Here is a 13,111-nt window from a genome sequence, read left to right as displayed (position 1 = left end):
ACAAATTAATTTTTTGTGTTATATTTAAGTGAAAGTTACAATCCACACATTTGTCCGAAAAAAATAACAAAAAGAAAGATGATCGTGAGACTTATTCTAATAAAAGCATGGCAACGATGGAGAAAAAGAAAACATTCTTCCTCCGAGTCAGTAGAGTCTAAGAAAACTATTCGTTTTACATGCTATCTTCTACTCGATGCCAAGAGATAGTGCAACTATTAGAAACTAGACATTCAAGCAGAATCCGAAACTAACCTACACATTTCCGTAGCTCAATTTTGTCGTTTGCACTCAAATTGAATTCTGCGTTACGAGTTGACTTACGCGTGCCAACTTTTCCATTCCCTCGGGGATTAGCGCGTATTCGACGTGTCACACGGAGGTATAAAGCGGATAAAAGTTTCCCTTCCCGAGACACACACAGAAATAATCTCAAGTTTCTATACTTTTCCCGTTTCGTCTCTTCGCAACACGTCGCGACTCCATGCAGTTTTGCCATTTCATTCGGATTGCGCGTTAGTCTGGAAAAGCAATTTTCCGCTTGGATTATAAAGTGAGCGAGAGAAGTAGGAGACATCGCGCGCGGCATTCTGCTTGATGGAATTTTTGAGATGGAAAGGAGTAATGTAGTTCACGTTGTTTATTTAAATCGAACGCACTCTGTGCATAGTAGTTTGTTAAATAAACAGATAAGTTTCCGCACATGTTGTAAATACGAATATATTTCTATTTTCTTTATCGTTTTTAAAACGCATTTATTAGTATCTTCTAATAAAAAAATATTTCTATTGAAAATGGCAACAAAATTAAACTGTTGTCTAATTGACGCAGAAGTTATGATTTTTATTTTACACAATTGAATCAGAGAGAGAAACATAGCGACATAACTTAATAAGAATATTGCCGTTTTTCTTTTGGAAACATTTTACCATTACTTAAGCTTCGCTCACTTGCGTATTGGGGACTGGCAATTCCATTAGGAGATAGACGACCGTCTGGAAAAGAGGGGAGGGATAATTCTGTATCTCAAATTCCGGTCGAACGAATAACAAGCTGAATTGAGACGTTGGCAAACTTCTCTCCACTTTTCCATTTCTGGATGAGCGGTTACGACTGACGTACCGCGACTTTATTACTCTCTGTAAATTAACACGCGAGTAAATAGAGGTGAAACGAACGCGTGGTGGTCGCCATTTTTTAATTTAGATGTAACTGTTGAATCAAAAACTTCAGAATATACTTGGCACGATTGTGATAATTTAACAATAAAACACGAGCAGAAATAACTGAAATTTTTGTTGGAAGAATTTGAAATTTGTTGTGTCAAAATTTCGTTTCGCATGACCTCGCGAGACGAGGTCGATGAAGAGAAGAATCGAGTGGCATTTTAAAACTTCACACATAGTACACAGCGTTGGCAAATACACATAATAATGCAGGATTTACGATTGAAAGCGCGATTAGTGCTTGGTTATCGATTTACGTTCATGCTTTCTCAAGATGCGTCTCGCGACATTCTCAACTTCCTTGAATCTCGAGACGTCTCGAGGCTTTAGAAGCTTTAGCGTCATCGACAAAGACCATGGTATCTTTTCTTGTCGTTTTTGCCGTTATAACGTGCACTATACATCGTATGATCGCCTCCACGGCTCGTCCGAATGTCGCAAGTGGATCTATTCTTAGAAAGGTTTCGCACAAAACACCAGTATTTACAATGTAGGTGTATCGCATTTAAAATATTGGCTTTAATATATAGTTACCGCCGTGTGGCTAGAAGTCTGCGCGCTTCGAAAAGATCGCGCATATAGCGGGGCAGAAAGCTATTTAATACGTTTCGGCGCATAAATTGCCGAGTATATGGGGCATTATGGGGTGGGACGAGACCGTCGTTGTCCATTGGCCTCTCTCGGACGGAGCAGGAATCGTTATCGTCACGGCCACCATGTTGACTGCCGCTGAAATGTGGAACTTCGTTCTCCTACCATGCAACTTTGTGCTTCTTTTTTTCTCCCTCTCTCGCATTCCTCGTCCTTACTTTGTGACTAGGTGCGAACAAAGTTAGAAAATATCCTTTGCTTCTCTCGAGAAAAAATTTTCTAAGAATTTGAAGTGAGGAAATTATTTGTGTAAAGTTTTATGATTAGCTTGCGATCAGGTTCAGCTTGGGATTTGATAAGAGATTTGAGTTTGGACGTGAATATCAATTTTTTATTTGAAGAGAATAACATTTTATACTTAATTTTAACTTGTCCTGAAGAAAACGACGATAAAAGTGCGCAAAAGCACAACGATTGTCCCGTCCTCTGAACTTTTCTGAGTATCTTGTACAACAACATTGTATTCTCGTTATGCATTTCGTTCATCTACATACATAGCTTCAGAAGTACGCACCACAAAAGATGTCTTCTGAATTCCAGGAAGCTCGTCGTTGCCCGACCAATTTATTTACTCGTCCCGCGAAATCCCATGCTCCGATTGGTCAGTCCGGTTCCGCGGCATAAACTCAGAATCGTTGTCTCTCCTAAGTGGGGTTCTTCATATTAGACTTTTTCGTATTCGTTCGGCGCATTTAACCGGGTATTTTATGCTTCACATGTAGAAGATTCTCTCTCTCTCCCTCTCTCTCTCTCTCTCTCTCTCTCTCTCTTTTTCTCTCTTATGGCCGGTTCTCTCCCTTACTGGATAATATCGCCAGCACGGTCAGTGCCGTCATTTTACGATTTTATTATATCGCTGTATCCCCGTTCGTTTGCGAAGAGGAGGAGCTTTTAACCTGTACCTTGATACCCTCGCTTTAATTGGGATTAATATGGACGACGATCGCGACATGTGTTAGATCTCAGCCATGCATGTGGCTGTTTTCTTTCGGCGTGCTTGAAGTTTCTTCACGTTTTAATCCGAGACCGGCTTTGCTACCGAGCTGACATTTTGTGAATCCCGCCGCGAACATGCTGCGGGCTACGTCTGCCGTTTTGCAACTTTGTAATTGGAGAATACCGCGGTGTCTCGAGAATTCCTACGGCACAGCCGACTTGCTTTTAGCAAAAGATATTTCTTCTTCCCGCATGTTTGGAATTTTCATGCAGAATTCTATTTATTATATTATACGTTCATGAATAAATAAGTTTTAATAATAAAACGAATAGGAAGAAAATCTAAAATACAATAAAAATATTTTTCGAAGTATGAGCTTAAATAAATACTTGTTCTTTAATTTGTTATATAGAATCGCGTTACTGTTGCTTTTGAAAAAGTAAGAGATCTCAGAAGATCCGATACACCATGTTGCTAATTTGTTTGACAAGATGTAAATTTGTAGCTTCCGTAGCAACAAATTTGATCTACAGTCATTTTGCTAGCTCAGTTAAACGTTCAATAAAGCGCGATTACTTCTACTTGTCAGTGATAACGAGTACTAGAAACTAATTTCTAAGCTACTTAATACGATAGATAACGACGTAGGTTTGATACTTATATTTTTGGCTCTAAGTATATACCTATACTGAAACACTTCTTGTTATTCTTCTTTGTCTATATGTGTAAACACTCGACAAACAGCTAGTTATCATTGATAAGAAATTTACTGCATCATTAAGGTCCGAAATTCGACAGATATTGTGTTTTGATCTGGACAGAAAAATCAGCGAAGGCGCTCGCGGTGGCAGCACCAAAGCCACTCTTGCACTAGCGTCTGGTAGACGCAACCGATTGGGAGATAGACCCAGAAAAAGTGTGGGAGGAATGCATGGTTCTGTTCGAATAGCGGAGGGCGCCACCGCACAGTGGCAAGAAATCGCAGGTTAGCAGAAAACCCTTCTCTTTGTCTTTGTTTTACAACGCGTCTCTCTCTCTTTCTCAATGTAGCGCCTTCTCCTCCGTTCCTGGTTACTACGATAGACGAAGAAGCTTTATTCTCTTCCCTTCCCCATTGTTTCTTCTTTCTCCGTTTTTTCATCTCTCCCCTTCGTTCGTCCCCTTCTTTCCGCTTGTTGGTCTCATCACATCTGGTTGAGGCGCCGCGCCCATCGACGTCGCGATCATGAACAACGTGTACAAATACGTGTTTCCTCATCGTCACGATGCTGTATGCTCGTCTTCGTTCATCATTTAGTCCTGCTTATAATGTTCTTTGCTGAAACCAATAGACGAAGAAGGAGAAAGAGTGAGTATCTACACGTATTACTCTTGTTTCCTCTTTCTGTTATTATAAATAAACACAGAGTCTCCTTTTCTTCGAGAGAATTCTTCATCTTTTCTCTTGTGTTAATCCTTTCTTTTATTTTTGTCGATTAATCAAACAACCGCGAGAGTGCGAGCTTATTTCTCATGTATCACTCTGTCTTTCTTGTTCTCTCAGTTTTGTCTCTGTTCCGACCCTCGCCATCTTTCTCTGGCGTGGCCGAGCTGTCGGTCGGAGAGGGAGAATTAGGAGGGGGATTTCGAGGTGGCACCACAGGGTTTCTCTCTCGCCTCTCTCCGGCGTTTCTAGTCGCCCATGGTCGGCGGGGTGAGAGAACCAGGGCGCGGTTCCGTGGGGTGGTGCACCAGGAGAGTGAGAGAGCGACGCGAAGAGGGGAGAGGGTGTTCGCAAAGTGTCCCTAAAACTTTTACAATCGCTCGGCTCGGCTCGCTCGCTCTCGCGCTCTCGCTAGGGCTATGCTTGATGGCGTATCTTCCAATGTGAGTTGCCCATAATACTAAGATGTACGGCTGCGCCGGTAGGGGTCCCGCTTGGTCTCTCACTCACTTACTACCTTATAGTATAGCAAAGCCAAAGGCGTATAGTGTGCCGAACGCCGAACGTACGGACGTTCCCATCGCGTTTGCCAGCTATATTCGGTCGGCATTTCGGTCTAGTTGGCGTGATATCCGCGAAAGAATCAACCGCGTCATCCGTCATCCGGCGATACGTCGCTCGCCTCGGTCGGCTGGTCGTTGCTCCGCTCGAGAAAAGTCGGAAGGTTCGGTCTCACGTTGTAACACGTTTGTTAACATATATAATTGAGTGCGTTTTCGGAAATCGCGGTAAAATCGTCTAATACAAGTGAGTGTGAGGCCAGGTCTGGTTTCTCTTCAAGGTTGATGTTTATTCATACTCGTGGTCGCAGATCTTTAATGCCCGACAGTGATGTGCGCCGTGAGTTTCTACGGTAATGAGTCGGTAAAACGGTCGATGATCACGATGATCGAGCAGCATGATCGCGGATCTGTCAAAATCTCACGTGTTGTTGAGTGCATAGCATGCCGCGACGTTCCTTGACATCGCCGGCGGATCGGGCGCCGCCATCTCTCATGGTAAGCAAGCTATCACGTGCGAAGATAATTATATACTCTGACATTGATTGCACAGCCCACAGAAATAGCACTTATCTGATCGCGTGACTTGAGATTAAACGCAGCATTGATATCGTATATTCCTTTATTACAAAAAGAGAAAACTATCAAAAATTTCATTCACCTTTAAGAATTAGGAAAATCTCTATTAAATATCTCTTAAATAAACTGATCAAAGCAGGTTATCTAGATTTGTAAATTGAAATATCTTAAATGACAATTTCTCTAATTGCAATTGTATACGTAATGGAAAAACAAAAATGGCGGAAGTGCATAGAAACTGAGCTGTCAACATAACCAAGTTGTACATCATAATACTTCAATTATACATTTGTTTACCTTAAGCTTGCACAGTAGCGCCATTTTTTTTTTTGTAAAAGTCGCGTGAGAAGCAAAACCGATTAGTCGAGGCATTTTTATTTTTGAGATGATAGTTTGAACGACATATCTACACAAAATAACAAAATGGAGCAGACGACATATGTAGACGAAGTATTAGTAAACATATACTATATGTGTATCATGAAGTACGTTAATAAGCTCGTCAGTATAGTAACAAGTACTGACGAAATAAACAAATCCTACTGTGTGAGTAATCAATTAGAAGATATTTTTTCATCGCCGGCGAGGTCCATAGAGCGGAGGATATGATCCGGAGAACGAGAGGGGAAACTCGTGAATTCCTCCACACAAGCCGTCGGATTGCTTGAGAACGGCGTGGAGGGGACCGAAGCTTATCGATTGGTGAGAATGTCGTAGAGCTGTTGGCCACGCCCAACAGCTAGTCAGTGGCGGACTTCGCAGCGCGATGTAACTCCATGTGACTTGTGTGTGCACTTTAGATGCAATGCATAAAAATACTCGTGTATATAGAGTAGTCCGGGAGTATTATATTGACCTCGGCTTGCGAAGTAGCTGCCTCAAAATTTGGGGAGATAACTTAATCCCAATTCACAAATGTGTTAATTGTAGACTTAAATTTTTTTAAGCAAAAAAAAAACAGTGTTACTTTTGCATACGGTATTTTATTTTCGCGCTTGTAATTATTATAACTTGTTTACATCACTTATTTCATTATCTAACTTTCTATCGGCAACATGTATGTATTATTGGCACAATTTCTTATAGTTTTAAATCTTAAAAATCTTATTTGATCATTATTATTATTATATAACAAGCTATATTTATATTTTCTTTAGCATAATTTGATATACAATTGACAATCTGTATGAATGTTTTTGAATAAACGGAACTAAAACACCTAAATTACGACAAAAGATTATTAGTAAACACGCTTAATCCTAAATAAATATCTTACCAAAAACTATATATTATTTATCATTACCGTCGGCATCATCGTTCGGATTTCTAGTAGTTTCATAAATTATACGTAAGATTTACACGTGTCAGCGAAAAGATCAAATAAATCAGAACTTGACGAGACGAGCGAACAGAACAATAGAGCATAATTTCATGCTGAACGTATTATAAATTAGTGTGGATGTTAAGTGCTATACTAATGGATGATCATGCACATCTAAATTATACGTTTTGAAATTTATATATACAATATATATTGTTTTATTGTGCGATCAAATAGTACGCGTTTAATTTTCGCTAACGTTACGAGAATTAATGCTTGTGTCAAAAAACGACCCGTAAAGACACATTATTGTAGAACAACACGCTCGTATATTAATCAACATCGCGATACATCTCTGAATTGCTACATGTGCGGTTGTGCAGGTGTAATATATTTCCACGGAATTATGTAAATAGATTGCACATAAGAAACATAGATTTTAACATATCTTAATATATTTAAATATTTCCACGCGTAAGCAGGTATTAAGTTGAAAAAGAGAAGAATTATAATTTTGCCTAAATTTATTTTTTTTATTTCATTTATTTACAAGATACATAAAACATTACGAATTACGATGCATTTAAAGGATCATACAATTGCAACATTAAAAAATGCAAATGTTATAAATTTATTAAATCTGTTTAAAGTACACACACAACATCTAAATTTATAACTTTTTGAAAAAGTTCTATAAATAAAACTATTTTCTGTGTTTTTTCATTGTATTAAGCAATATTATTATTCTTTTAAATATTTTCCGGATATAAAGAGAAACGTAATAATATTCTCTAGAGTCTAAAATCTAGCAATTTTCACGACTATAAAATATCAACCTTTCTCTTTGATTTTCCTTGTCTACTGTAGTTAGGGGTCTATTTTTTCAGAGCAAGATTTAGTTGTAGCAGATGAATCTTATGAAGTGAAGGTAGAGTTTTCAATTTTGACCTGCGTTTTTACGTTTACTCGTTTGAAATATAGGGAGTTGAGTACACCGGTTTGGAAATAATGATTCTGGTCCTAAACTCTTTATTTTTTTGAATATCTAAAAACTTATTTATATTCATAAGAAGTTCGAGAACGTGGTCGTTGATATTCTAGCGAGAAGAATGTGTCACGTATCTATGTATAATTAGAATGTAGTAAATATTTGAAGCAAGTAATTTTTTAATATAGCATAAGTGAATTTATTGTTTAATGAAAGAGTCAAAGAATAATCGTCTTAATATTCTCTCTTTTAGAATAACAGTCTTTATAAATTTTTTACACAAAAGAATCACTGACTACGTATTTTAAAATCTTTTAGTGTTGTTTGTTACTCTCTGCGGTGCGAAAACCCTTCTAAGAATAATCTCTTCTTGGGATTTATTCTTGGATACACTGGTAAGTTAAAAAAATCTTCTTCTCTCTCTCTTTCTTTTATATTATAAATAAATTAACTTTAGGAAACGTAGAAAACGATTTTGATTTTCTTTTTTTGGAGGAATTTATGCACCACAAATTTACAAATTAATTTGTGGTAAACAATTCAAGAGTAGTGTACAAAGAAATGTAAGTGTTTTATATGATATTTGTGAAATATTATATTTCACACATAAAAACGCGAAGATTGTAACGGTTTTTGCTGCGCTAAGATTTTTTCGCACACAAAATAACGAAAAAACTTTAGCGTAAAGAGTGTCGCATCGTAAAAGGACATGTTAAAACTTCGAGTTTTATTGCCATTTCGTGCGCAAAAACTGATAAAAATCTGCATTTCATTAAGAATATAGAGAAAACGTCGTGACCGCCTACCCCGACGCCATTGGTTCGTAACCTTTGCATCCGCAGAGTTTTCCACTGTCTACTACCTATACGTGACGCGAATGTTCGATACACGAATAAGGTTCACCTTCTTCGACGATGCTACCTCTTGCGTTTTTCGTGCAGTGCGCATGGGTGTACTTGTGAAGGAAACTCTGGTGGCGCCAAGTGCGTAAAAGGGGGTGCATTGGGTGAACGAGATGCTCCCGGAACGTTGCAAAAGTCGGGAGATCAGTAATCGTCTGTCGTTCCGTGTGAGCTTCATACGCGTGTTTACATGTTTTCATGAATAGTTATTAGATTGTTAAGACAGAAATCCATTATAACTCACAGTGCTCTCTTCACGTACGTTACGCTCAGGTCATCTGCAATTACAAGCTAATTTGCATTTACATTTGCTAAACAGGTGAGACAAGGAATTCTTATCCATTTTTCCTTCAAGTTCGCCTTGTCTATTAAATTTCAAATGTTTTTTTCTGTTTGTCTGCAATATCAAGTGCGCAGTTGAAGTATCAACTATAGTTTATAAACAATATATATAGTTATAGTTTATAAACAACAAAAATACTAGAATTTTTTAAGAAAAGGAAAATTTAATAGCTTTTAGAATTTATGCGTGTGCGCGATTTTATTTGAGTCTAATTTTATGATGAAAAAAACATGCAACTTTCTCGAAAAAAACTCGGCTTTGTCTCATGAGTCACGACGAGTACATGTAGAGTCCATCTTTGACGGATGGTAGAGAAGTGGAAGATATATAGAGTCCCTCTAAGAACACAATGTATCGCTCGATGGACAAACATGTATCTCACCAAATCTCGCCCTCCTCCGAAAAGATCCTCCTCTTCTCCTTTCGCCCCTCTCTTTCTCTCGCACCCACATACTCAGGGGGTTGTTACAGTTGACCGTACGGGGTTTTATGGCGTATCCATCTCCGCGTGTGTAGCTCGCGTGCAGGGAGAGCACACGAACACACAGCGACAAGAATGAAGGGGAAGAGCTTGTGTCTCTATGACGTGCATAGGGTCAAGCTTAGTCTAAGGGCGCAGGCGCAGTTACGTTTGTGAGTCTCGCGAAGCACATGGTCGCCCCCCGGGCTACTGTTCTGCGATACCACCGACTTTCTAAGTTCAAAGTTCGAGCCAAGTAAATAATCACAGTGGTTTTTTGTTTGCCTACCGCGCACTTTGAGATACAAAATAAACGAGAGACACGTTGTCGTAGGATTACCTTAAGATCTGCGCGATAATTCACGAAAATTCGCAGTTTCAAACCCGCGATCGGTCGATTTCCTGACCTACGAAACTAAATAAGCAAATTGTAATTTTGTTTGACGTCGAAATCTATACTCGTTACGTGTCTTCATGACAGAAGCAGAAAATATCGGGATGTAAAATGTCTAATAATTTTTTTTCAAAGAAGAGAGTGACAGTTTTTATTATTCCAAAATCGTGTACGTACTTTAGAGATTATTGCGTTCGTATATCTCGTTGTTTGTTCTAAACAAAATAATACACGTAATAATAGCATTAAACAAAAGCATTATTTGGCATCACGGAGATATTTTGGAACTATTTGAAACAGAAAAACAATATTGTAACGCATAAGATTGTCTATAAATCCAGACATTTCGTTGATTTTACTTTTTTTGTTGTTGCGGTAAACGATACAAGAAATTCAAAATTTAAATATTTCTTTATTTTAAATAATTATATATTTAAGAGTTTAATACGGATCTTGATATAAATATTTTGTTAAAACACAACGTAGTTGAATTAAAGGCGCGCTTTTACGGCTGTAGAATAAAACTCGTGCGAAAGTGTCGAACATTTTTGTGATTTTCTCTCGATAGAATATTATCTCTACGGAGAGTTGTCTTTAAACTGCACTACGATCAACACAGGTGAGTGAATATTCGTTTTTTAATAATATATTTATTTTTGTAGCTTGTCTCCAATTACATATTTGCATTTCACACAAACAAAAAAGCGTTATAGACACTTCATTCCGTTTTATTATTACTGCTTAATGTTTGTACATAAAAGTATTCGCGCGAGGAGAAGTTCGTTTACGTGACTCAATTATGCAAATTAACATTTACAAATTGATCACTTATTGCTGGTGTTTACATTAGACTTATAGCTATATTACAAGTACGCACATTGAACTGTGGAATTAAAATCACTACATAAAATGCAAACACACGACTCCGTGACGCGGTCGACAATTAGCATACGATAGTCGAGAGCAAATGAATGACACGTGACTTAATCGCGACCCTGTCACGAATAAAAAATTACAGTTGATCAGGGATTATATGCTAATACTTCAGTGATTGTATGCTAATCGTTGTGGCAAAGACATCGCGTGACATATTATAAGAACACTCGGTACAAGAGAATAATTAGAATTGAAATTACCGATGCGGACACGCGATGCGATATATAAAAGGTACGCTCAACAGTTTTGATAATCTAAATTGACAATATCTGTAATGGTTTTTCTAACACATATAGATTATGGGTATAAATATCGGCTATATAAAAATGTTTCCAACTTTTCTTGAAGTAAAGTGCTGCCTCCATTATTTTGTAGAGTTTAAAACGCTAACAAAGAAAGAAACTTCATAGGTAGCTTTTTTGTTTAAAAAAAGTGAAATTATCGCAACTCAAAAGCTTCGAATCTATTGACACTGATTGTTGAATAAATAAATAAAACACGTAAATTACTTTAGATTTTCCATATCTTTGAATATGTACGCGTGGATTTAGAAAAAATCTCTTATAATTACACCGAGTATAATTATAAATAAGATATATATGCAATGTTCTTTTTGAGTCAGTTATAATAAACTCGCAAGTCTGATAAATAGATGAATGCAAAACATAATTATGTGCAAACATGTTCATGTGCACAATAAAAGATAAAAAAGATGCATAATAAGAATCACTATTTATGCTATCTGCGCGCTAATTTGTCGTGTAATTCTTATCTTCAATTTTTGCTGTATAAGAAAAACCTAATATACAAAATTCTATTGCAAGATTTTACGTATGTATAATATAATGACGTATAAAAATAGATTTTAAAACTTTTACGTTAAATAAATAAATAAAAAGTTGATTTATGTGTTCCGAGTATTAATATAGTATTTTTGCTCGTTTAATACTGCTTTAAATTTATATTTATAAAATTTAATTAATTAAATAAAATATGTATAAGACACAAACTTAGTGTATTTTTTGTGAGTGTAAAGTATCAAAATCTTTTAATGTTATAAAAAATAGTGAAGTTTTACACGTCCTAAGTTATATAACCATATATTAGACGTTGTCTTATTAATATTTATGCAAAGACATTAGAGATTACACTTTTTTCTCAATTTTTATTGGAAGTAATCATCTTACTATTATTGTTACCGTTAATTTACTTCATGGAACTGTCTAATAATTAATATCTTACGCTGTAAGTTGTAAAACATCAGGTAATATCAGTGATATTATGACTGCATCAGTATTATATGCATAATTTGCTTTTATTAACATAAAACATACAATAACGCACATTGCGCGTTGAACTTTGAACATGAATGACATGTAAACTCCATTAGTGGCTCGAAATCTTCATATTAAAACCAAACAATTTTATATAAAATATATGTTGAGAGAGTAAGACAAGACATGTAAACGCGGGCGTGAGTTTACTTAAGAATATACAGCTTCTACAGATCGGTTCGTCAGTTTTTACGATTAGTGGGAGAAAAGGGTGGGAATCGCAGCAGGAGACAGTTTCAAAAGCTGGGTGTAACTGCCAGGCATGCAGTAAAATTTTTAACGCTTTCGTGTCCTATACGCGTAACGTCCATCGAGTCTTACATTGGGCGGAGTCGCGCGGCCATTATGGAGTAACAGTTCGACGCGGCGCGGCGATTGGTCTGTCCGAGCCATCATGGCTGCCGGCTGTCTAACGTTTCCCCTTCCATCGTCACGACATGCGCTTCCATCCCTCCGGGTGACTCTAGCTGTTCTTCCTTCTTTGCTCTAAACAGATAGACAGGAATAGATGCACGTCCAGGGTTGCGTTAGCTTGTATCCAGGTGTTGCACTGAGATTTTGATGGAAGTTTTTTAACTGACCATAGAATGTTTTGGTTTTACGTAAACCATTATAGGTACATATAAGTATTTTTATTATATGTATATTATAAATATTTAATTACAAATTATTAATTTATCTAATAACATGCTTAAATTACTTATAGTTGGAACACATTAGTGTCATGGAAAATATATATTTAATTGAAATATACATACATGTGTGATAATTTTGTTGTCAAGGAAAAATATTAATTAAACTATATATCTTAATGTTTTAATTCTATATTCAATTTACGTAATTATTAATTTATACGACATTTTATTATAACTGTGAGCATCAATATAAATATAATAATATATAACATATATTTACCAGAAAATTACAACTATGTTTCGCAGATCGATAATGGATAGTCTTCTACATTATCGACATGATACGTTTCCCGCCTTTCTCTTCTCTCTTCTCTCTCTTTCTTTCTTTCTCTCTCTCTCTCTCTCTCTCTCTCTCTCTCTCT

Source organism: Pseudomyrmex gracilis, unplaced genomic scaffold (genome assembly GCF_002006095.1).
Source record: "Pseudomyrmex gracilis isolate BER0280 unplaced genomic scaffold, ASM200609v1 scaffold_38, whole genome shotgun sequence".
In the NCBI taxonomy this organism is placed as follows: domain Eukaryota; kingdom Metazoa; phylum Arthropoda; class Insecta; order Hymenoptera; family Formicidae; genus Pseudomyrmex; species Pseudomyrmex gracilis.
Note: the sequence above shows the minus strand (reverse complement) of the source record.